This window comes from Mauremys reevesii, linkage group 16 (genome assembly GCF_016161935.1).
Source record: "Mauremys reevesii isolate NIE-2019 linkage group 16, ASM1616193v1, whole genome shotgun sequence".
NCBI classification, from domain to species: domain Eukaryota; kingdom Metazoa; phylum Chordata; order Testudines; family Geoemydidae; genus Mauremys; species Mauremys reevesii.
The window spans coordinates 27576748-27604188 of NC_052638.1; the positions used below are offsets into that span (position 1 = coordinate 27576748).

At 42.5% G+C, this 27441-nt stretch overlaps 1 protein-coding gene across 2 annotated transcripts in view; it reads right to left on the reverse strand.

Annotated features, from left to right (window-relative positions):
• The window catches only part of LOC120384288 (protein BEAN1-like), a 98825-nt gene that overhangs the window by 27232 nt on the left and 44152 nt on the right, over positions 1-27441 (reverse strand). The gene's annotated exons all lie outside the window — the stretch shown is intronic.

A 27441-nucleotide genomic window follows, 5' to 3' on the forward strand; every position in this document is an offset into this window, starting at 1 on the left:
CTCATTAACAAACAATGTTACATTATAGTGATTACTTATACATATATTTTAAATTTAATGTTAAAGTAACTTTACAGTTAAAGAAAATCTAAGTATTTAAACTATGGCAATGAATAGTGAAAGGAAGATAAATACCCTCACCATTCATACAGTTTCTAAAACAAATGTATAAGGAGCGGTGGGATAGAAGCAATGGATGATTCTGTGATCTTTGTTATGCTGGAGTTCAGACGAGAGTCAGTCATAATGGCCCCTTTTTGCCCTTAAATTCTATGAAATGTCTGAAGTATAAATACATTACATTGCAAAACCCAACCCAAAACTATTTTTTTTTCTCCCTGGGAATTTCCTATTTTTTTAAAATAAGGTATATTAACTAAATTTCAGCCATGAACATGTCTATGCAGATGTTATATAATAGGCACCAGCACAGGTATTTATATGCTGAAAATAATTCAAATAAAATGTTCAATGTACATAAACTTTACTTCTGTGAACTTCCCTATCCCAGTTCTCCATAGGTGCCTGTGTGTTTTAAAAGCTCCACAAAATCTCCTGGAAGACTTACAAACTTTGCATGGATTCCTACATACAACTGGACTTCAGCATGTTAAGCTTTATGTACTAATTAGTCCTACTCTCCTTTCACTCCAAGCAGCTACTATTTCCTAGACCATATGAAACCTGGTGTCTCTGGGTCTCACTCAATCTCAGCAGATCTAATTCATGATATGGCTATTTATAAGATGCACAGGGACAAGTATAGAGCATTGAAACACATCAGCCACCATCCTGGTGTAAGCTGCAGAACTGAGACCCCAGGTTTGCTTTTGGCTGGGAAGTCAAACTGGCTAGAGGTCAAGTGAGGACTAACAATATTGGGTGAATATAAGTATTATGTTTATCGTTTCTTTAGCAGTAACAAAAGCTTTCCAATACCATGAACAATTCTACTAAATAGTTGTGTGGGAAGTTGCTTTTTGGTCCCCCCCCCCCCCCAGTGTATTTTCTGAGCGCTTCTTTCATTCTTATTTCATGTTGAAACTACTGTGTGACTTTGGCCTTGAAAACAGCGTGTGTAAATGCATTTCTGGCATTCCGTGTGTGTGTGTGTGTGTGTGTGTGCACTCTCTGCTATATGTTTATGTAAGAGAAACATGCAAGTACCACCTTGTCAAAGTGGTAATTTTTAGTTCCTGTATGAGTTTGTTCCCCAGTGTTGGCTACCCCTTGAGAAAGCTCTGTCTCTTGTACAATGTTTCCTTTCCTTCCTTGATTTTTCAATTAAAAAATGATTTTTCACTGACTATAGGAAAAGTTATTAAAATCTCTGAATCTTCAAACTCCATTTCTAGATTATTTACCTCCAACAGCACACCCAGAGACATAATTCAACAGAAAAGTTTAATAAAACAACAACAAATTTAAAGAGTTAGAATGACTGCAAGTGTTTTCAATGCAAATCTTATTCTGAAACAATCTAGGGAGATTATACCAGAAGTTTAACCTTGGGTTCTCCTAGAGCTTCTACTGGTGTCATGTGGATGGGCGTGTGTTGAATAGAGTTGATATTCAAAGCGCTGCGTTACTTACACAAAAAATGGGAAGTGTTAGAAATGAGGGGCTTGTAGAACAGACATAGGGCTTGACTTGATAGGGTCCCTTACTAAGTAAAGCTGTGGAGGGAAGTGGAACATAAAATAAAACTGTCAATTTCAGGGACAAACTTTTAAAGCTAGCTGTAGCAGGGACTGTTTTCATGGCCTTTTACCCCATGTTGCCTTGATCGGCAGAAAAAACTCTAGTTGACTGCAATGGGTTTTGGATCAGGCGGTCTCTGGGAAAGAGGGGCCATGCAGGGCTTTCTGGCTGCAAAAAATGCAACTTACATTTTTGCAGGTGTACCAATTGGGACAAACTTTCAAAAATGGTACAGGCTGACATGCACACTTAGAATTTGTGTATGCACCATTTCTGTGTACCAATGGGCGATTCTCTTTCTGGCATATTCCCCTTCTGTAGTCATTCTTGCTAACAAAACTTTGCTCCTACAAATATTCCTGAAAAGCAAATAAAACATATTGTGTGAGTCCTGTAAAGGTATATATGCACTTATTGGAATGGATGTTATCAGGTAATTTTCTGCAGTATTTATCCAATTCTTGCTACTGTATGATATTCTTAGTGTCTTGCAGCCACATTGAGCTTGCAAAGAGGAGCAGTACATACGTGATGGCTTCACACTGACATGTATTATCAGTGGTTAAAGCTTGATACTCCGTTTACTGCGGGGGGGGAACCCTTGGGAATTCATGTGCAGTGTTTTTTGTTAATTTTTAGCAGCACTTGGCTGACTGTGAGAATCTTCATGGGCATTTAAGACCACTTTCCAAAAAACTTCACAGCGCTCTTACGAAGTCTTGCTCTTTAGGATAATGAAACTTTTGGTATGCGGGTGGGTGTGGGTGTGGGCGTGTGCGTGTGTGTGTGTGTTTAATCCTATCCTAATTTTACACTAATAAAAACTCTTGGTTCACCACTTTCTTGGTATGTAACGTGCATTTGGGTTTAGTTGAGGTTGTGGATGTTGTATTAGGAGCCAGTTCGTAAATATCACTTCTGAAGATGGGTGGACAGTGCAAAGTTTGGATGTTTCTGTGTTTGAACCACAGGCTCATTGTAAAGATAGGAGCTAGCTGCAAAGTTTGGATCCAGATTTGCATCTAAACTTTCCTGAAGATTGAGATCTCACCTCTAGTAATTTCCATAGGCTACTGATTATATGAAAGCTTTACAGGCTAGCAATGATAAGAAGTTCACAGAAAATGGGGATTGTGGGTTGTTTTTTTTTTTTTTTTTTACAATGTAGCTTTCCTGCTGTTACCTTTTAAGGTGGAATAAAGTGAAATCTGGCACATTCACTACACTAGAACAAAGATGTATAACTCTTTTTTTAATGAGTGATTTCTTCCCCCACCCCCCAACACACAATTTGCAACTGGTTAAAGTTAATGTTTTGACTGAAAATAAAATTTTGAAATTGTTTAAAAAAGCAGGAACTTTTTTGTTATTTTAACCAATTAGCAGATAGGAATATGCCATTACTAAAGCAGAGATTCTACTGTCAGTTTGGCTAAAAGCAACCTACTATAATCCAACTGCATTTAAGAGATCTTATAAAAGCTATGTTCTCCGATAGCAGAAATGAGAAGGTCAGGAGAGAGTTAGACTTGCAACTCGTCCTTGATGCCTTTGTTTTATCAGTCAATTGTTTCACAAGGCAAGCTTAATACTTTCATATTAGGTGTGGCACTGGTAATATTGCTATTATACATCAGGTTGGTGATAAAAAATGTCAGCCCTCTGAAGATGTTTCACATTTGAAAAACGGCATAATGCACAGAGCATATTAACTGTGCTAGAATTTCACTGAATGCTAGGCAAGTCCACAAGAATATGTCAAAGGCTTTTCATCAGATTGATTTTTCATTTGTAATTGGTGCAGGATTCAGAGTGAGATTAGATTTAAACTTCATGGCCAAGTCTTTGATCTATTATTATTTACTGGTTAAGCACCAGCAATGTGCCTGATTCTTTCCAGACCCTGAAAGAAGTGGACAGATTCTTCTTTCATTTATGCTGGTGTAAACCAGAAGTAACTCTAGTGAATTTGAATGAGGTTGACACATGTCCTAGACCTAAGAGACTACTTTCGCCCTTTTTGTTTACTTAGAAACCTACTGGGAGATCCAGAGGAAGGTCCCAGGTTAATACTGTTCTTTTTGGGAGTGAGTAGGTTACAGAATTTTGGATGACGTGGGTTAACTTTTGTGGACTTCACCGGAGAAGCTTATGGGTGGGATTTTCAAAAGCACTCATTGTTGGCTTACCACTGCTCCCATTGAACTGAATGGGAATTTTACCATAGACTTCAAAACTGACTACGACGAGCCATTTTGAAAATCGTGCCCTATGTGATAGTCTATTCCCTTTCATGTGCTCAGGATGAGTTCTTAAACAAACCTGGCTCCCCCATTGTAAATATATATACATCAATCACTATCAGTAGAGTAGTAAAAAGTACAAGGAAATAGGAATACAAAGTCTTGTGATAAGGATATGGAAAAAATATGCAGAGTACTTAGCTGTGATCGTGGTTGGAAGGATCATGACCTAAAGGATTTGCAATAGTTTAAGAATATAGGTAGAGTGGACTATTTTGAATATCCAAAAACTTCTATTCTTTCCTCTCCCATAATTTTATCTCATCAGCTAAACAAGCTCAGATGATTACTGCAAGTGAAAAATTGTACATTTCTACGTGTAACGGAAATGCTGCATCAGTAGATGCCTTCTGAGAGAGGGTTCTGACCAATTTTATGAAGGTGGAATTTATTCCAATAATTCCAATAGCCAAATTAGAATATGCAGCCTTCACAGAGCATTCTAATTTTGGTGTTGGATCCCACCATCGTTATGCCTAATCTAACAAAATTCTGTGACTTGTTTGGTCAATGTTTAAGAATAAATCAGAAGCACTGGCAATTTCCTTTCACCAAAATATTTCACTTACCCTAATGGGTAACTAAAGAAGAAAAATCATTATTTAGGTGTACAATTTATTGACTATGGTGCAGAACTATTCCACAAACTGTGATGTGTGTGGATTTTTTTTTTTTTAAATAACTATAGATCTGGAAAAGTCTGAGCTGTCTTGGGTGTGTGTTTTTGTCTCTCTCTCTCTAAAGGGTTTGATTCTTTTTAAAAGAAAAATGGCTACTAGAATTACTACTAGATTAATAGCTGCCCTCACTAGTAAAGAGAGTGTTTACCAAAGTAAAGGATGGTTGGCATTGTACAACCTTTAGACATTATTTAGCTATACGAGCTATGGATCAGATTCTTATATCCTTACTCATGTTGCATAGCACTTTTGTCAATGAGTATCCCCACTAAAGTCAATTAGAGTAAGGGTATCAGAATCTGGCCCTATTTTTGTTTTTATAGGAGTTTAAATCTCATTAGCAGAGTTGAAAAAGAAATCACTTCTGAACTTTAAATTCCCCTTTTGTACCCAAAGAAGCATTTCTTCTTGTAAGACAAAGAACCCATTTATCTAGCACTCCCTCAGAGCTTTGAAGATGTCTACGCTGTTTAAATGCTCATCTTTTTACCTTCTGTTACTCATATTCATGAATCTTCCCTCTTTTTATATACATATTAATCTAGTTGAAACCAGTCTCTGGCAGAAGCATGATATATTACAATATTACTGTTATTAAAAGGAATGAATTGCCCTTAGCCCAACTTCTAAAACAATAGGCAGTTGATAATCTCCTCCTTCTACAGTATTTTAAATTCTGAGCCTAATCCTCTAGACTTTACTTCCTGAATAGCACTGAGTTCAATGGGAGCACTCAAGAGAGTAAGAGTTACAAAATGAGACCCCTTATTTCTGAGAATTAAGAATTTGTTAACAATCTCAGAAAACAAAATATATTCCTACTACTCAGAGCAAAGAATAACGTCAACCTTTTAATCTTTTTCTCTTACCCAAATTCCTCTCAGTTGGTAATTTTGCATATTTATGCATGGCAAAATAACTTCCACTCTCATAAATATTAGGAATATGGATACTTGCATAGAGCCCACAAACATCTGTAACAGAGTTCCTAGTTATTCCATTATGCTAAATTGTTTGCAAATGTTTTCATCCAGTTGTAGGTCTGTAGCTTGTAAATACTTCATTGTGAATATTCCATATTAGTCCTTCAAAATTTGCACCTTGTTGGTTACATAAATCACATGAAATTGCTTCTATTTGGTAATGGGGCAAATTGCACATCCCATCACAGGCTACAATAGCCAAAATGTGCAAACTCCATACTGGCCAGTCAAGGGTTAATGAATGGCTCTGGGCTCAAGCAGCCCTACCTTGTGTCATGTGCAAGCATGCTGAGCCTACACGAAAGGCCTAACATGGGGAAACTTGGCTCAGTTAGCAGCTGGCTGAGGAACAGAACACACCTTCAAATCTCAGCTCCCAAAGAGGGGCTGGGACTGGTCCCCTGAGCACTGCCTGTCTGAGCCCCCTGGAGGGAAGGTGGGCCACACCCAACAGTTACTTTAAAGCACTGCTAGGAGTGATTCTCATGAGGGTGTTGAACTGGACTACAAGTAGTCAGATCCCCTTCAAAGACAAAGGCCTGCTGCCAGCTTCTGCTTTTCTTTTCTTTATTTGGTGCTTGGGAGGGGCCTTTGATAGTCCTGGGAGGGATTGATTCCTATGGACTCAGACCAAGGGCTGAATCTCCCACACCTGGCCTGTGCTGACAACTACCTGGGTGTGGGAGGCTGCTGACATGGTGAGTACAGGGCTCCCTCGCATATTGTGGGAGACCAAGCCTATTACACAGCAAAATACACAATCTGAATATTCAAGCATTTGAACTGGACTTTTTTTTGTGTGTGTGTGCTAGCAAAGCTCAGCCTCCTTCAGATCCCCAGAAAACAAACCTGAAATGAGTACAACTGTGGCAGATTTGGTGATTCTCGTTTTAGAATGAGAATGAGTATTGGTGGAAAATTGCCTATTCTAGATTCTAGGCAGCAACATCTGTCTGCAAAACCTCTCTAATACCTCAGCACAGAATTTTACAGAGCCCTTGCACCGCTCCTAACAGACTGTATTTATAATACACACGACACACCACTCCATTCTGCTGGGGGAGCTGCAACTCTTCTGGAAACTTTATCATGTGGTGCCATTTTCCCCTACCATGAACCTCTCTTTTGAAGAGAAACCTTTTTACACTGTTCCAGTTTACCTGAGGGAAAGAAATAGAGCTATTCTGGGTCACTGAGAATCTGATCCTAACCTGGTACTTGCATCTCTAGCATAGTAATGACAAGGCCGGCTCCAGGCACCAGCATAGGAAGCAGGTGCTTGGGGCAGCCAATTCAAAGGGGCGGCATGTCCGGGTCTTCGGCAGAAATTCGGCGGTGGGTCCCTCATTCCCCCTCTTCCTCTTTGAGCTGCCGCCGAATTGCCACCAAAGAGGAAGAGAGGGAGGACCCGCTGCCGAACTGCCGCAGAAGAAGCGGCGTGACTGAGTTGCTGCCGAAGTGCCGCTGCTCCTTTTTTTTGCGCTGCTTGGGGCAGCAGAAAAACTGGATCCGGCCCTGGTACTGGACGCTTACTTCCAAAGGCTTCAGTGGATGTTGAGGCTGCTCAGCACCTCACAGGATATAGTCCTTTAACAGGGCTTAAACTGGCTTTCCCCTTCTTACAGTTCTACCTTTTTGCAGTTTGTATTGTCATTGGGGCAGAATGGAGGCCATATTGAAATTATTTCCTGAATGCATGTCCACTTTAGAGTAACGTGTATCCGGAATTTGTGCTGAAGGGCATAATGTTCTTTGTTTTACCTGGAACCTTAAAAGAAGATCTAGCCAACCCTATAGGCAATGAGTTGGTTGCCAAGTGGATAGACAATGAAGAGAAAGGGAGAGTAGCTGGTCAAGATTTATGTAGTGTTGTGGTTATCATGTTTGCCTAACATGCAAGAAGTCCTCTGTTCAAAACTAGGCAAAAATGTGGCCTTTCCCTGCTGTGCAGGAATCCTCTTACTGCCAGTGGCCTCTGCCCTGTTGTCAGTTCCGCACCCAAGAGGGCAGTGACATCACACTTTCTGTCAAACTGGGCCAGCTGGAAGGGTTAGGCCAGTCACTTTCTAGAGACTTGTTCCTTGGCTGCCTCTGCCTTTGCAGGCTGGCATACAGAGGTGAGCTCTTCCTGCTGGCCTCCTTGGCATTTCTTCCCAGTGGAACAACTAAGGGAGGAATGGGGCCAGGAATGTAGGCAACAGTGGATCTTGCTTTACTGGGATGGCTAGAATGTCGTCTTTCTTGTGTGGCGTGACTGGGGGGGAAAAGCTCCTGAAAAAGTAATGAGCACATCACAAAAACCACGACTGCCACAATTGTTGCCAGTGTCAGTTAAGAAGGTAAAGGACTGACTGATCATGGAAAGCAAATCTCTTATCCTAGAGATAAAGCATATTAAGACAATACTGCATTGACACTGCCTATGCTGAATTTGGTTTGTGGATTAATAGAAAAGTTCATCCACTAGGACTATATATCCAGCACTTTCAGTGAGCTTTAAATATATTGAATAAAGCCCTATAGGACTGAACATGGGTGGCATGTACAGTGGCATATTGTATAAACAATGTAAGTAGGTGCCATATTTAACACAATAAGGTGCATCGTGTGTAAACTATTCAAAGTAAATTTCAAGAGCCTCATTTTCTCTAGCTAGGATGAATTACTTTTTTTTAGGAATGATGAGACAGACTCCTGAATATGCAGCCTTTTAATCAAGGGGAGAAGACTGACAGATGGTAAAGAAGAAATGATAGACAAGGCAAATTAGCAGAACTGATAAAGATTTTGTTGCTCCTGCTTTATGAGTAGTTCTTGTTCAGTGATGATTTAGTTCGGTCAAGAGTGACCAATTGGATTCTATGCTTTCTGCTGGACTGTGAAATAAACCTCTGGCTACCGCAGCTATCAGACTGCTATCTCGCTGTTTATTCCTATGGCTTCCATGCAGGAAACCACAAAATAAGCAGAGTAGGTGCATTACAAAAATCTCTCAAACGCTTCAAACAGCAGTGAACTGGCTGTGTGCCAAGTAGCACTGTCGCAGGTGAAGTGATATGATTTAACTCATTCATGCAATGGCCACATCAGGGCTAGATCTTGGGGAAAAATGTCTGATTTCCAAGACATTACACCTTGGATCAGAAAGAAAGAGACTGGCCTTGTCCATAAGGCCAGACATGCCAAGAGGTCTCCTGGCCAGCAGAATCAATGGGCCCTCTGCTATACTAAGTGTAAATCCAGACAGGCTTATATTTGATTTATGACTATAGTTGGCCCATTGTTTCACTTGTGTGCCGGAACAGGTTGCTAGTTGAATTTAAAATCCAAAATGGAGCTCTGGGGTGCATTTTTGTATTCAAGCAGAGGTTTTTAAACTGAGCTGGCAATTTAAAAGACAAACTTTCTTAGTAATCTTTCAGATCTCGAATTGTAGTGAAAGCATTTAAAATATTGTCATGATATTTTGGAGTCATGTGTGATGGTTCTATTAGAACAGTGGTTCTCAAACTAGGGCTGCCGCTTGTTCACGGAAAGCCCCTGGTGGGCCAGGCTGCTTTGTTTACCTGCTACATCCGCAGGTCCGGCCGATTTGTGGCTCCCACTGGCCGCGGTTCGCTGCTTCAGGCCAATGGGGGCTGCAGGAAGGGCGGCCAGCAAGTACCTCAGCCCACACCGCTTCCTGCAGCCCCCATTGGCCTAGAGTGGCGAACTGTGGCCAGTGAGAGCCATGATTGGCTGAATCTGCAGATGCGGCAGGTAAACGAACTGTCCCAGCCCGCCAGGGGCTTTCCCTGAACAAGTGGCGGCCCTAGTTTTGAGAACCACTGAATTAAAGGGCTCATAAGTTGCCTAAAAGGTGCAACACTACTTTTGCCATTCATAAAGCAGAAAGAAACTTTAGTTTTTATATTCAGTCTTTCCTAAATTTCAGATCAGAGTGAATGTTTGAGTTTTCTGCATGCACATTTCTACTAAGGGACGCTTGGAGCGCTGCTCAGTAATAAATAACCTGATAGTGATATTAACTGGACCTTAAAACCACTTGTGTTTTATTTTAATAACAGGACATGGAGAAAATTAGGCCTGAATTTTATGCCCACGGGCAGCTTTTCCCAGGCCCTTGCTGCTAAATAACATAAAGGTACCTCCCCAATCCCACTGACCAATGCTTTCTCCTGCCAAGACTCTCTCCTCCTGGTTGGGCAATGGACAAACAATACTGTCTGGCGTATGCCAGTCTACTGAGTGTGCTTGATCATAGAAATGCAAGGGACCTCGAGGTCATCTAGTGCAGCCTCCGTGTGAGAGGTCAAAGGTGGGGAGTACAAGAGGGGTTTGGAAGCAGAGAAGGAGGATTTCATGGGGAGGTACCAGCTATTGTGGGAATCTGGAGGGAGGAAGATCTGCTAATCAGTGGGGGGGAAATGAGAGAAAAGGTCTTGCAGATCTGGTTAAAGCAGGGGGTTTTGTAGTGTGAGACTGATAGGTGGTGCCGTTGTAAGTTTGGCAACATTTGGATGCTTAACCAGACAACCCTTGAACTTTGAGATTTACTTGTCACTAGCAGTGACACAGCTATGGTGGTGTGAATAACAATGCCTCCAATATACAGTTCATCTGCAGTTTAAAAAACTACTAATTCTGCAATAGGAGCGGCATGCAACACAATAATCCTATGTATTAATCTTAACACATACAAGGCAGATACCTACTGTCTCAAGATACCCAATATCTAAAGAAGGAATAAAAGAAATCTCTGATCCTGTGAACTTGTGACCTGAAGGCTCCTTCCATAGACAGGCATATTTACTTCGGCTGGTCCCTATGCTTTTGTACTCATCTGCCAGCAAAGCTGAGTAAATTGGTGGAAAAATAGAATCATCTGGAAATTGTCCAGTATAAATCAGCTTAATAAGTGTCAGAAAATAGTTTGGGAATAGGAATTCCCAGCTCAGGATGTTTAAGAGCTGATCTAACCTCCTTCACACACAGGTACCTTTAAAATGAAACAGCTGAAAGGCCATCTGTTTCTTAAGCTTATAACCCACACTCAACAATTACTGTACATAGACTCTGTGATGGGTTGGATCATAGAAACCGCTTTGGGAACTACCAACTTATGTGCCAAGACTACCTCTGCTCCTGCTTTCCCTGCCAGCATGGGATCCCAGCACCCTGTCTTGCTGAGCCAGACACACCAGTCTGCTCCAACACAGACCCAGGGTCTGAACCATGTGCCCCAAAGCTGCAGACTTAACTGAAAGCAACTTAAGAAGTGTTCCTGTCTTTAACACTCAGATGCCCAACTTCCAATGGGGTCCAAACCCCAAATAAATCCATTTTACTCTGTATAATGCTTATACAGGGTAAACTCAAAAATTGTTCACCCTGATAGAGAGAAATGCACAGCTGTTTGCCCCCCCCCCCCGCCACACACGTATTAACACCTACTCTGGGTTAATAACTAAACAGTGATTTTATTAAATACAGAAAGTAGGATTTAAGTGGTTCCAAGTAGTGACAGACAGAACAAAGTGAATTACCAAGAAAAATAAAATGGAACACGCAAGTCTGTCTAATACAGTAAGAAAACTGAATACAGATAGATAACCTCACCCTCAGAGGTGTTCCAGCAAGCTACCTTTTACAGACTAATCTCCTTCTAGTCTGGGTCTAGCAATCATTCACACCCCCTGTAGTTACTGTCCTTTTGTTCCAATTTCTCTCAGCCTCTTCACCCCCAAGGGTACCTATCTCGTGAGACAGATGAAGACAAAATGGAGGGGCCTCCCGGGGTTTAAATAGACTTTCTCTTGTGGGTGGAGCCCTCTCCTCTCTCCTATGCAAAGTCCAGCTCCAAGATGGCATTTTGGAGTCACATGGGCAAGTCACATGCCCATGCATGACTCAGTTTTTACAGGCAGCAGTCATTGTTTACATGCTACCCTGAACATCCTCAGGTAGACTGCTTATGTGGATTGGAGCCTTCCAAGATTCATTGTCCTTTAAGTGTTTCTTGACTGGGCACTTAATTTGCACATTCCTTTCTCAGGAAGCTGACCAAATGCTTTACTGAGGGTATGGCTACACTTACAAATCTGCAGCGCTGGTAGTTGCAGCGCTGGTCGTCCAGCTGTGCAGGGCCAGCGCTGCAGTGTGGCCACATTTGCAGCATTTGCAGCGCTGTTGGGAGTGATGAATTATGGGCAGCTATCCCAGCGTTCAAGTGGCAGCAACGTGCTTTTCAAAAGAGGGGTGTGTGGGGCAGTGTGACGGGGGGGGGGAGAGTGGATTTTTGGAACTGACACTGCAAAATCAGAATTTTCCCACCCCCTTACTGTTAACTGCAAACAGCCTGCATCCAACATACTCTCTTTCCCCCCTCTGCCCCCTCCCCCTGTTTCTCTCAAGCAAAGCAAACACTCAACCCCTGTGAATCACGCAGGGAGGAGGATCTCATTTGATTGATCACAGCAAACAGGAGCTGATAAGCAGCTCCGGACGGAGCTCCGGAGGTTCACAACAAAACAAAGAGAGGCTGCATAACAAAACAAAGGGAGTAATTTAGTTAAAAGCATTCTGGGATACACCCTTATACCCTGGAGGCCAATAACAGCGCTGGTGTGTGGCCACACTTGATGACCAGCGCTGCAATCCTTATTCCCCATGCTGAGTGAGGTGTACGGCCAGCGCTGCAGCCAGGGAGTTGCAGCGCTGGAAGTGCCCTGCAGGTGTGGCCACTTCCTAATTGCAGTGCTGGAAAGCCTCCACCAGCGCTGCAACTCGCAAGTGTAGCCATACCCTAAGGCTACTTAGAAATCAAGCAAGTACACAGCCAATATTCATAACTTTGAATACAACAATGACACATGCATACAAATATGATGAATAGATTCAGTAGATCATAACCTTTACAGAGAGATGTTACAAGGCATATGTAGCATAAAATTCTTTCCTGGGTGCTGGCAGGTGAGTCTTGCCCACATGCTCAGGGTTTAACTGATCGCCATATTTGGGGTCGGGAAGGAATTTTCCTCCGGGGCAGATTGGCAGAGGCACCCTGGAGGTTTTTCACCTTCCTCTGCAGCATGGGGCACGGGTCACTTGCTGGAGGATTCTCTGCAGCTTGAGGTCTTCAAACCACAATTTGAAGACTTCAGTAACTCAGACATAGGTTAGGGGTTTGTTATAGAAGTGGATGGGTAAGATTCTGTGGACTGCTTTGTGCAGGAGGTCAGACTAGATGATCATAATTGTCCCTTCTGACCTTGGAGTCTGAGTCTATAAAAACATGTTTGTTATGAGATATATGTTTTTTCATAAAGCTTTATGGGGTGCACCATCACAGACTGCTTCAAGCTTTACTTATTTTCCTGTATTGTGTATGTGTATCTCTAGATAATTAATAGATTTTTTTTTAAGGCCAGAAGGGACAACTAGATCATCTAGTCTGACCTCTTTTTTTTTTTTTTTTTTTTTTGTATAAAGCAGGCCATAGAATTTCACCCAGTTACCTGTGGATTGAGCCCAATAACTTGTATTTGACTAGGTCTTGATCCGAAGACATCAGATCTCAATCTTCTTGATAAGCTAAATAGAGTGAGCTCTTTGTCTCACTGTCGGGCATTTTCTCCATTCCTCAAATAATTTTTGTGTGGCTCTTTTGCACCTTCTCCAATTTTTTCCACGTCCTTTTAAAAAATATGGACACCTGAACTGGATGCAGTATTCCAGTATAATCTCAACAACATTCAGAAGTAAAATTATTCCTCCAAATCCTCTCCCACTCCTAACTCCCACTAGAAGGCAGTATGAATAGACTTGGCCCTGTCCATCTGGGGCTTCCCCTTAGTGGCCTCTTCTGTATCCGGCCTCCGAGCATGACTGGGTCTGTGCTGCTGGGCCTCTGTGGGGGAGCTGCAGACCAATCCAATCCCATCCTACAGCTGCAGGAATTTTGCCTCAGAGCCACTTGAGTAGTGACTGGAGCCCATGGTCTCAGATCCCATCATGGATTGAGCTGGGCTTGTTGGTGTCTCCAGCATCACTGCCTCATATCCATCACCCTGCTACAAACACCCTGATATAAACCAGCCTCAAACACACCCGCTGGGTGGATCCATTCTTCCAGTTGGGCCTGGATTTGCTCTGGGCTGGTCACTCACCTGAACTGACAAGGATTCAGCTTGATATTTTAAATTTTTTTGTAAAAGTGGGATCCAATTAATATGCTATTTTAGAAGGGCCCATGTACTCACATCTAGGACTTTACAGGAGGATCAGCTTATTTGGGCCCTGTGTGATGATGGGGCACACTGGCAAGGAGGGGGTTAAATGTGGGCCTGTGGACCCAATTGGCCCCACCCCACTAAACCTGTAGCATATATTGGGAGTGGAGAGGGGAGTTAAAAGGAGGAGACTCAGTTCAGTTTGGGGCTGACCGGGAAGGAGAGCAGAGCTCTGCTTGTCTTGCTGGTGGAAACTGGGTTTCAACCTAGAGTGCGACAGCTTGCGGCCTAGATGAACCTCCCAATGTGTGGTACGACTGGGCCCAGGCAAACTGACTGAAAGGGCTGGCTGCATAAAGACAAGCCCTAAATAGAAGGGCGGGCTCCTGCTGCAGACTCCTTGGATGACCCTGGTTTTGAGTTCATAATATTACTTTTATTTCTGGATTTTAATACCCCAGAAGGAATGGACATAAATTGTGACCTTGGCTGAGTCACAGGAAAAGGCAGGCCGTTGGAGGACCAGAGGAGAGCAAGACTACACCATGCTCAGCCACAAGGAGGCACTCCAGTAGTGAGTCCAGCCTTTCACTAAATTCCCATTGGTATTAGTGGGAGTTGTGTGCTCAAAAGGACTATAGGATCAGGTTTATCTTGTTGGTAAACAACATTCCAACAAGATACTTTATAATATTTGAGGCATGACTGAAGGGGAGGGAAATAACGCACAATAGCTGAGTATGAGCAAACTCCCCTAATGCACTGATTGCCATTTGTCCTGACTGTCTATCAGTTTTATGTATTCCTCTTTGTTTGTTTCATAATCACATGAGTGATGTAGAAATCAACAGGAGGTTCAAGTATAAGATCTTTGCCTTCAAGTGCCATTTAGTTCTTAGAATAAGAATCTTACAGGATTTTCCCATAGTGCTTTCATGTAAACTAATTTGATATGAACATCAGAGCCCATTTGTGCAAGTCTTGGGTATCGCAGTTATGATTAGTTGAAGAGAAATAAATACCTCTAAATCCCTGACACTGAAAGAGAACAAAAGGAATTTGAAAAATCATAAGGGTGCAAGCTATGTTAGCTAAAAGGGAAAATGCCCACCTCCAAAGAGGTTAGGCTGACATTCTTAAAGGAGCAAACGGGAGTTAAGCATCCAACGCTCATTAATAGTCAACAGTATTAGGGTCCTTTTTGAAAATCCCCTTATGTCTCATCTACCTACACGCTTCATCTTAGGTTTTGAGCACCCTAAACAATATTCTTACAATGACTGTACTGCAGTTCCAGGCTCTTTACTAGTGGTGGACCACAACTAGGACATTAAATGTGCACTCCTTCCAGCTCTGAGGCATGTTTATTATTTTTAAATTTGGGATAGGATGTAGTAAAAATCACTACTTAAAAAGGCAGCTGTTTGCACAAGAGTTCTGCTTTATTTGAGGAGAGATTTCAGCACTGTATAATCCAAACCTGAACCATAGCCATGAACTGGACAGAACCCCTAAATTTAAAATAAACCTGCTCCAAATAGAACCACCACCTTTTTGCCTCATCTTTGTTCATCTGTTCTAATTATAATTAAAACTTTGCCACTGTGTAGTAACCAACAAATCAATATCTCATTCAAAACATGCAACTGTGAGTATTAGGGGCATTATAGGTTTATCAGATGCACTCAGTACAGATAGCTGTAAGTGAATTTGCTGCATACTTGCAGGTACAAAAGCTACCAGTGTCCTTGAGAAGCTCATCCAACACTACAAAGGTGGTCCACCCTCTGAGATATCTAATGCTGCCTTTTTTATCATGTCTGCTAGCTATCAGATAATGACTTTTCTCTTCTTGCATTGACATCCTTATTATAGAGCCAGAATGAATAAGATTGGATCACCAGCAGCCTGCAAATTGAGAATGTCAGAAGCAAAGAGACTGCAGCTGCATATAAGGGCTCAGAAAATAAATCTTTTCAGATCCCCTGGCTTTAAGGTATTATGTTGATGTCACATCAGCATGTATAGGTGCTGTTTCAAATTAACAGGAAAAATCTTCCAATTTTCAGAGCCATGGCCTCTTTTATCAACATGATAAATACCATTATAGTGAAACAAATCACTCTGGAGGTAAAGCAGCTCACCTTATGGTGAATATATATTTTTCTCCCTTTTCTCCTACTCAAACAACTTTGAGCTAATGCAGTTTTATAAACAGGACTTGAGCCTATTATTTCTTCTTTACATAAACAATATTAGGGCTTAGAAATAGGTAAGATGTTATGTTATATCAGTCTGTTAACCAGTTAAAATAAATCAGCATCACCAGATTAAATCCAGCCCAGAGCTCGTCAAAAATTGGAATCTCTATCCCATGGGAAATTGCTATTTTGATGTCCTGATTCAGCCCCAAAAAAATCAAAATAGCGTAGGAGGTTTTGGAGGGGATGAAAAGTTCTGGAAAAACGTTGGGTTTTTTTTTTAAATGTTGAAACATTTAGTTTCATCTTGATTCAACATTGAATTGTGTTTCTCTGTTGCTGTGGTGCCTCATGGGCACTGTAGTTCAGGTGCCTCATGCCCTCATTTTCCTTGGTGTGCTGGGCTCACTGGCTTGACTACATCTGATGCAGCATGGTGGTTCAGTGAGACAGCGATGTATCATGGGAAATGTAGGCCAGCCAGGGAGCCCAATTCCTATTGAAAAATTTCTGCAAAATCTAAATTTTCACATGTAAAATTCTGATTTTGCAGACACTGCATTTTTCATTTAAAAAAAAATTGTCTCAAAATTCCCAACCAGCCCTAGTAGTGCCCAGTAGTTACCAGCTGTTGGCTTGCTAGTGCATTATTGCCAGCCCCATGCATTGAAAAATCAGGGGTTTAGCCTCCCCCTCCAAAATCATATGATTGGCTTCAAAATGATGAGCTTTAAAAATATTTTTGGATTGTTTTACTTGCCTTCTGTTGTTTGAGACATTTAGGTTCACATTTTTCAGCTTCTTTCTGCAAATATGAGGGGTAGAAAACTTATTTTATTAAAAGCTGAAATTCTCTCCTATCAGTATGATTCCACGAAATGTGGCTATTAGAAAAACATCAAATATTGTAAGACTTGCAATAAAATCACGAGAGCTGACAATACTATTGGTGGCCTATGTTTAATGAGCTTGGTGGCCTCAAGCCTGTGTCCAGGGGAGAAGTGTCCACATGACAACTCCTGAGTCACAATTTCTTCCCTGGGCTTCTCTTGGGTTGCTGCTGCCTTGTGCCTTCCCCTCATTACTCCCAACCCCCTGGTGTTTAAGGGTGACAAGCAATGAGGGGGAAATCATGAAGATATGATTGACATTTCTACCTTTTAGTTTCTTACTACTTAACAGAAAATTTGGTAGCAGTAGAAATATTATGCTAGTTGATTGTGTAAGCAGCTAAGAGCAGACAGAAGCTCATTAGCAAGTGGCTGAATCTACACATCTTTCTCTCTCATGACAGTGAATCTGTTTTATTTCCAGCTCTGAGATTTGAAACTTATGCTCTGATTAAAGTGACTTTTGAAACTATGTACTGTCATGTGAGTCATTATTATTGGTGACAGAGAGCAATAAATCAACAATATGACACTTAATGGTCCCACCATTTAGTACCTCACAAGCATGAGAGAGCCAGGCCAACATCTGACTGCATACCTGGCATAAAATAGGAGTAGAATAGGTCAGCCTTCTCCTAATGCTATGAAAACTTAGGAATTTATTTCATTCATTCAGCTTTTGTATCATTAGTACCTTGACTTTCATTGAGAGAGCTGCAGGAATTTCAGTAATACTGAAACTCACATGGGTTTGCCATCACCCACTCTTAGTTGGAGTCACCAAAACTTAAGGACACTTTAAGGTCTCCTGCAGAAATTGAAATGATGATGACTGTGAATAATTTCAGGACTGGAAAGAAATCTGCCCTTAAAGTGTTCTGTATTGTGAACAGGAATGCTGGACTTACCAGGAGCAAAATATCATTCCACATACACTTGGCATGTGGGGCAAAAATAACTCCTTGAATGGAGCACGGGACAAGTTCTTCTCAGTTAGTCTCACTTCAGAGTGACATCCCCTGCCCTGTCTGAATCCTTCTGTGGCTTCTCCCCCCACCCTCCAAGAATCCTTTATAATATTTGACCATTTAACTTCTGTATCCACAGGCCCTTGTGCACCACTAGGGAAAGGTGTGATGTTGAGGGCCAGTTGTCCTGGCTCATGATTTTTATTTGTTGAATTACTGTACGTCCTTCTTGGTAACAATAGAACAGCTTGATTTCAACTGAGTTTAGGGTTAGATGGTAAGTGGCCTTCATGCGGCCTTGCAGGAGAGTAACCCAACTTCACCCTTGTTCTAGGGCTCTTCCCATTGTGTGATTTTTTTGGACAGGAAAGGAAGAGGAGAAGCAGGTTCTATGCATGCAATACATCCACCCATGAGAGGATTGTTGGACTGGGACCTAGGAGTGGGCAGAGCATTAGCTCCACCTCTTCCCCGAATGCACTGGCCAGCAGAGCTGAGCTAGTTCATAAAGGAAGTAAGCTGCAGTCAGTAAAGAGCTGCAGAAAGCTGCTTCCTCCTGGGAGCAAGGGGAAGGCAGGGACAAGAATTGTTTCTCTTGGGATGGCACAGATACTTGCTATTGCACAGGGCTAATCTTACAAGCTCAGTCTGCCTCAAACTCAATGAATAGTGGGATGTAGGCATGGAATATCCAGTATTATAGGAACAGTAGAGAGATTTCTTAAAGTAATGAAATTCCTAAATCGTACACACACATAGTGTGTGTGTTCCTATCTAAAGCCTGGTTTCACTGTAGGATTTATGTTGACAACTGCAGAGATCCCCATTGGCACAAAATCTGCTGAGAGTCCAGTTTGCAGAGAAGTGTCTATGATTTACTCTCCCGTCGGGAGACACAAAATAGGAAGTGATGATGGCTGAAGAGAGGGGACTTGTGCAGGGATGGCTGAGAGACTGACTGAATTTGTGAATGCCCTGAGGAGAGTGCACTGGCAGCACCACCTGCTGACGGTGCTGGACCCCAGTCCGGTCTGGTTGTAAACTTCTCCTCCCTGAACCAGGTTAGGTGGACGCTAGAACAGGATTGTTTCTTAGTTATGCCATTTTATAAAAGCAATAGGAAATGGCAATGTGTACTGATCAGGTCTGACATCACTGCTGCTGAACTAGAGTGAGAGAAAATATAATGGAGACCATCAAGCAAAATACAGAATAAGCCTGCAAATAGAAGCTTCCCTTGTGAGCATGTTGTTTCTTAGATTTGGTCCTATTTAAATATTTTTGTTTAAGAGAAGTTAATTACCTTTGGACGGACAAAAGATTTATAATCCTTTCATAATGAATGACGTTCCATATGCGTTTGAACTCCTGTTATAGCTGTACTCACATAGCACACTTGACAAAATCTGAAATGAAATACAGAATATTTTCCGAACGCTGCAACCCTACAGGGCATTTTGAACAAAACAGGCCATTGTTTAATGAAAAAGAAATTAACATGCAGTGCAGGGATGAATCTAATGAGAAGACATAAATAAGAGGTGTTTAAATGATACTGCTTGCAACAACAAAGAGAGAGAAATAGCATGCAGCTCTCTACCCTTCTCCCTGGTGTTATGCACATCAAAGAGACACGTTTATGGTTTAGTCTAATGTTAAAGGTCAGTTTTTGATCTAATGGTACCCCATGGTAGTCATTTCATACATATGCAAGTAATTCAACAATATTTCACCTAGGGAAGAAGGACCTTTTTGGGTTTTGATCCGGTGTTCAGATGGTCTGGCTTGTATGCCCCTAGCTCCCTCACTAACAGAAAACCTTTGGGCAAGTCACATAACACCTCTTTATCTCAGCTATTTCCTGTGGAAAATGGGGCTAATAAAACCAAACTATTCCCTAGGGTGTCATGAGGTTAATGAACACCTAGAAAGTGCTTGGAGATTCCTGAATAGAAGGATAAAATATTATTCAGGTAAACATAGTCCCGGGTTTAACTGTGGGGAACTCATTAATGTAGGCCAACCGTGACCCTCTATGCCAGGGGTGGGCAAACTTTTTGGCCCGAGGACCACAGCTGGGAATAGAAATTGTATGGTGGGCCATGAATGCTCACAAAATTGGGGTTGGTGTGGGAGAGGGTGTGGGCTCTGGGGTGGGGCCAGAAATGAGTTCAGGATGTGGGGGTGGGGTGGGGTGTGGGCCTGAGGGTGCTGGCTGGGGGTGTGGGCTCTGGGGTGGGGCTGGGGAGTTTGGGGGGTAGGAGGGTGCTCCGGGCTGGGATTGAGGTGTTTGGAGGGCAGGAGGGGGATCAGGGCTGGGGCAGTGGGTTGGGCTGTGGGAGAGGCTCGGGGTGCAGCTCGCAGGTGGCACTTACCTCAAGTGGCTCCTGGAGATTGTGGCATGTCCCTTCTCCAGCTCCTACGCAGAGGTATAGCCAGGGGGCTCTACATGCTGCCCTGTCCACAGGCACTGCCCCTGCAGCTCCCATTGGAGCGCCGGAGGGGGCTACTGGAGCATGTAGGAGCTGGAGGTGGCCACGCTGCAGCTTCTTGGAGCCACGTGGAGCAGTCCTGACCCTGCGCTGTGGCTGCAACGCCTTAGTGGGGCAAGCCCCAGACCCCGCTCCCCAGCAGGAGCTCAAGGGCCAGCTTAAAATGCCTGGCTGGCGGGCTGGATGTGGCCTGTAGTTTGCCCACCCCTGCTCTGTGTAGTATGCTTTGTATTGTGCATGTGTCCCTGAAAGTCTCCCCAATGACCTTGAATGAATAAGGAACTGACCTTTGTTAGGTTTCCTAGCACCGAGTGCAGATTATAGTATAATCTTGGTCATGATGATTCCAGTATTGCCAACACGAAGAGTTCAAAAATCATATCAGATGCCCCAAAATCATGAAACAAACTTAAAAATGATGAGGTTTCAAAAATACACTTTGGCTTCTTTTTATTTACCTTTTGGTTTTTGAACTTTTAGGGAGCACTTGAGTCACACTTCTAAACTTTTTAAAAAACTTTTAAACTGTATCACAGTTGCCAACTTTCACGTGGTAAATAAGCACCCCGACTTTCACAATAAGCCGAAAATCAAGCTAATCCCATTACAAAACAAGGCCAAAACAAGCCAACCCCTATGATGAACCCCAACACTCTGTGACTAGCTTTCCCCCCCCCCCCCCCGGCATGCAGTCTGAGACTGTGGTGGGTCCGCTGTGCACCCCTGACTCTCTTCCCCTCTTGCCCCTGCTTGCTGGGAGCCGGTCCAAAACACCCCCCAACAAGCTACAAGCCAAAAACTAGCGACAAGTAACTCACAAGCCAATTAAGCCAAAAACAAGCCCAATTTCTGCGTGTTTTTTCCCCCCCACAGGTTTGGCATGTCTGGTTTGCATCCCTTATCATTCCACAATGTTCCCCTAACATATTCTCTATACACTGAGGGCTGTGACAGACTGGTAGTGGTATAGTCCATTGAGGACTTCTCCACACTGGGGGGAATGCCAAGGGTATTTCAGACTGTCAGAGAGCTGCAGAGGGAGCAGACTATGGGGGTAGGAGCCAACCCAGAGTGTTTGTTTCTTGATAAGGGTGACATGCTGACAGGGGCGGCTCTAGACCCCAGCGCGCCAAGCAGGCGCGTGGGGTGGCCGTTTCCCGGGGGGGCAGCATTGGCTCTCAGTGAGCTCCGCCCCGGCATGCCAGCGTCACGGAGCGGAGGGACGGGGACCCGGACCTGCCGCAGGCATGACTGCGGCGGGTCCCCCCCGCCCGCGGCTCCGCTCCCGCTCCGCGCGCGCGGCTGCGCCTGTCGGTCGTCCCGCGACGCGCCTGCCAGCAGCGCGGGCAGCGGAGCCGAGGAGCCGAACCGCGGGCCGAAGGGACGGGGGCGGACGCGCCGCGGCGCGCGCCCGCAGCGCAGCCCTGCCCTGCCCTGCCGCCCCTGCATGCTGACCTCTAAGATAATAGGGAGAATGGCCTTGCTCTAGTTACTTTCAAGTCCCTCGACAAGTACATTTGGACTGAACTACATTAAACAATTTTGTAACAGAAGTTGGTTACTTCTGCCCTGGCTTTCCTTAAGGTACATTAAGGCAAATTTGATTTCCATCCTCAGTTTTTAACAGCAAGGACTTCCACAATCGCAGATTAACACATTAATATAAAAATGGCTTAGAAAAGAAATTGCTGAACCCGCTCTTCAATTTTCCCCCTTATCTGTCTTAATGATACATTTTATCTACTGGTAAGTGCTGGAAGATGAGATTTACACTCTTACATCCTTAAAGAGGTCAACAGATCCACTTATCTTGAACAATAAAGTACACCTATTCAAATTAACTAAACATAGCCTCTTTCTAAGGAGTCCTGTGACACAGGGCAATTCAGAAGGTGCTTCAGTTCTAGAACTGTGTGAAAGATTCCTGTTGAACTAGATTTACAGCTGGGTCAAGATGGTCTCTAAATTTGTACATGAAGTGTGCACACACATGTATGCACATAGGTAAATGGATATTTATGCAAGCAAATTAGATACTTGCATGTACAGCTTGGCTTGGTGTGTGCAGAACAACTCAACTTTTTATGCACAAACAAGTTCAGGCTTCAAAGATACATTCCTAAATTAGAAGCAAGTTAAAAATGTGGTCCCTGGAGTGTCAACTCCCTTATATTTAAAAAATTCCATTAAACTATCGCCAGCTAAATACAATTATAGCTGAGAAATAGACACTGTTTTTCTGTGACATGCTAGAAATATAGTGTGTGAGTTGTTAACAAGCTAATGCTGCTCCTTGAGGGGCACTCATCCCTGCTGATACCATCGATGAGAGTGGTGCAAAGCCTCAGGAGTAAAAGGCAAAAATAAAATTCAGTGTGTCTCCATCTCAGTCGGGTGACCATATGTCCTGTTTTGACCAGGACAGTCCCTTTTTTTAAAGCCCTATCCCGGCTGTCCTAACTTCATCAGTTGGCAGGAGCAAATGGGACAAAAGTGCACATTTGTCAAAGTGGGGTGTGGAGGAACATGCCGGGGGCGAGCAGCGCTGCCAGCCTCGCGCAGGGCTTGGGTGAGCAGTTCAGGCCAGTCCTGTGCTGTGTCCTGTTTTCTCTTTGGGAAATATGGTCACTCTACACCTCGACAAAATACAATGGGGTCTATTCTCTCAGCGATGCTGGTGGCAACTTTTTGTGACTCTGATCTCCCTGTGACTCCTGGCAGGAGATTGGGAAATCCACTGCTTAGCATATCACGTATTTACGGTCTTAAGAAATCATCCTTCCAGGAGCACTGGAGCCACAGAAAACCCTAAATGCAGTGGAAATGCAGTTCTGTATGGTGGTTGCCTTTGTGGCAGGGTGGACAGGAATGATTGGTTGTTGGAAGGTGTATGGCCACTAGATCTGTAACTACCAAGATCCATTAATCAAAACCCAGAAACAAGAGCTGAATCTAGGGGCTATAATTGATCCTTCTGCCATAAAATTATCTATAGATCTCCTGTATAAAGTCTATTTAATAGGCCCCAGTTTAGGAATCCAGAATCTGTGCCTTAGGGCACATGCATATTCCAAAACACGAGCCAAATAAATGCTTAGGAGAATGTGCACTTACAAAACTTCAACTACAAAAGGGTTACGTGTGAGAGCACTGTAATGACTGGTTTGATTGTTCAACTGAATAAAAATAGTCCACTCACTTTTACTAAAAGCAGCTTCACTTTACTGGCAGCATGAACTCACTGTATCATAATGGGCACTGAAACACTGCACAGTATCTCCAGGAAAAAAAAAACACATTAAGCACCATTTTAATTAAGAAACCAGCAGCACTTTCTGGCTCTGCTTAAAAGAGAGAGGAACAAAGTAGTAGCATATAAACTCACAACCATCCTATGGCCTTCGAGCAGATGTGGTATACACAGCATTAAATAGATGTGGTGGCCAAACAGGTATTTATCAGAATTTACAGATCCATGAACTCTGCAGTACATTGTAAATCCAGCTGTGTAGGAAAATGCCTTCTTGGATGGATAGTTGGTGATGTAATTGCCAGTTTTTATTAAAGGCACACACAGTCCTTAACATGGAACAAAACATTAAAACCTCTTTTAGGAACAGGTTATAAATTCTTTATTCATGTCAAATGGTTTCTTACACCACTCGCTCTTAACTTGGGGTGTCACAAACAGTTTCAGGGGGTCATGAACACCCTCCCTTGCTTGATGGCTACTCCATAAGGGGAGTCCTAAAATTTCTTTCTACTCTAACATGGGGTCATGAGAGCCCCTGCTTTCTTCCATAGCCTGTCTCACTGAAGTGACTGGAAATGCATTCAGAATAATTTTACTGCTCACTGTGAATAAGGGTGTGATAATCTGTGCCCTAGTGAATGTGATGCAGATATACAGTTCTGTTTGAACTTCTGTCCTCTCAGATAGCCAGATGTGCTGGCATCATTTGGAGATCTGTGTTATCAAATGTTATCAGTTGTTCACCACATAGCATAGGACTGAACACACATGCATAAATGTTTATGCTTTGTATAGAGATTTATTACAGTGTCTTTTTAAAACTGGCTTTTCTGGGGTCCAACTGGATATTACATGGGTCAAGGAATATAACTTTAGATCTTATCTCTGTTCATTAATGCACTGATATGGCATAGAATGCAAGAAATAAAGAACATTTCTCATTTTTGGGTGGATTCTGTAGATTAGTATTTTTTTATTTACTGTCTCATTCTTTCTGATACAAACATCCTCTTCTGGGGATGAGTTCACAGATTCAGCCAACCCAGAGGCTATCTCATAATCTCATAAAACACCAGATTTAAGGGCAGGGTCAAGAAAGGCAGTATCCATGATGGGTACAGATAGTGACTTTGCTGACAATAAATCTGATCTTGCAAGGCACTGAACACTTACTTGAGGTGCTGAGCAATTCTCTGCTCCTACTGATTTAACACATTGCAAGACTGGGCTCAAAATAAGATCTTTGCCTCCATTCATCTTTTGTGTTAGTACAGGATAAACAAAATCTGTTAAGGAAGATTAGGGTATCTCTAATGAATGTATGTTTATTCCTAATGTTCTACTTTGTCAAGTGTTGGATTATCCAGAAACTCATTTACAAAACAGAAACAAATACCAACCAAGCCTAGAAAGTTACTGTGGCTGAAACATAAAGTGACAAAGGATGCATAATACATTAATTGATGATACTTGCCACAATGATTGCTGACTACATTAGTTATGGCCCCGTTTCCTCTGATGAATCTGGCATAACATGGCATTTTTACTACTCCAGTTCATATGAAATGGATATCATCAGTGAAAGATGTGCTCTCTGTAATTTCTTTCACACTGCCTTCATAATATCTGAAAAAGCTTCCATTATTCACCAGCTACTGATCCTGGTAGGAGCAATCAATACTTGAATGTTCAAGCAAATTACCATTGTGCAGTGTTTTCATTATCTGTTCATCTTTAAGTTTTTCACAATTATTTACAAACATAAATTGCAGAGAGGCAGAGGATACAGTGCCATAATATTCCAAATGGCAAGGATGCTAATAGGTTGTGTTACAGAATTGATTTTCAAAACTGTATGCATACAATTGTGCACGTAAAACTGTGTGTGCAGATACATGCTTAATTTATTTACATGATTACCAATGTTGTAGTCGCAGATTAACTGTGTGTGTGTACAAATACCTAGTTAGATGAAAAAGTGGCATTTTTGTATTAATACATTGGATTGGCCCATGCAAACATCTGCAAATTAGGTAAGCAACTTCATTCATCTTCTTATGTAAACAACAGCATTTTATTTTTAAATTGAGGCCCTATTTGTTCACCTTTTAATTTTTCAACCAATTGCTGTATTAGGATCTTGGCAAGCTATTTCTCATGGTAACATGTTGTTTTAGTAATTGAAACAAGTAAAGGGAGGCAAAAATGCTCTTCCTTTGTGGTTAAACCTACGTTTTCTTGAAATTTTAAAACAATTTAGTATTGTGGTTAGTTTATCCAAACCAGTAGTTCTCGTAGGGTTCATCATTACACTAAATTACAAGCAAATTAGGAATCATATTGAACCCTCTTGCAGAAACATATGCAGATGGAGACACAGGGCTCAGCATACTTCTGTGAGTTTGAGTTTGTGGCATTTCCCTTGGATCTTTCCTTCTGGGGTGAGAATGGAAGACAGCATGAGAGGACTAAGGTTGCCATGAAAGGGATGGTATGGGAACCCCAGTCTGGCATAGTTGGCTCTCCTTTGCCTTGTCAGACACCCCACACCTGCGCTCACTCACACATACACTCTGAGTAGCATTAACTTGTTCGGGGACATCCAAGTGGCTAATGTACCTGGAGTGGAGGACACTGCAAACAGCCCCTCTTCCTCCTGCCCCCAGCACAACTTCCCACTCTCCATGTGGTCCTTGTACAGAGCAGGTTCTTCATGGTTATGAGGCAAAAGGATGCTGCAGCAGAGATGACACTGCTCTTTTCTATTCCCCAGCATCTCCTCTCCACAAAAACAGAGGGGCTGATAGCACCCTAAGCTATGATTTCTAATAAAGAAGCTAAGGTTAATGACTGATACACAAAAGTACTTGTAATATTAATCCTTAAGAAAAGAGAATCAAAGTAGATGATATGACTGCTTTAACAGGACCAGCAAATAATCTATAACATACAAGCTTTGGCTAACAGGCTGTATAGAAAAGGTACATTTTTGGTCTAAGTGCTTGTATAGCACAAATTATTTGTTGGTGCATGATCACATCATTGACCTTGCTGCATTCTGATGATTGCTAAGGCAGCAGAGCCAAGAGGGCTCCATCCCAGAGCTCCATGCAGAACGTAGCAAAGATGGATGGCCTATATCTGAGAGCTACAAATAGTCATTAGAAACAGAGTAAACCTCCAATGTTAAATGCAATTACAAAAGAATAAGGGAGGGTCTGTCTCTCTCACACATACATACATGGTAACTATCCAAATAAACAGACTAGTTAGTTTGGATTAATGACACCAGAGCCGGGACTGGGATATGGCAGGAGCTATATTACTATGGGGGAAAAAATAAAGGAGAGGAGGAAGCAAGAAACAACAGTGAGGATTGGACAGCTGCAGGAGGAGGAAAGAACAATTTTTCTCCCTGCGTGTCTCCAATTGTTTGGGTATGAGACAATTTTGGCTGTAACTCTCCAACCTACCCACTACTCCCCAGATCAATTTTGAGCCTGTGGCTCCAAGACTGAGAGCTGCCGCGATGAAGGAACATGTATACAGAACTGACCAAAGAGAGCCTGGACTCTCAAAATGAACATCATGCTAAACTAACAAGCCAGATGGAAGTTCTGGAACACAGAGAATTGACAGGGGTGTTAAAATGTGAACATAATTTACCTGGACTTCAAAAAGCTATTGAAACAGTTCCGCACACAAGACTAATCTGCAAGGTTCAAGTTAGATCTAGGGG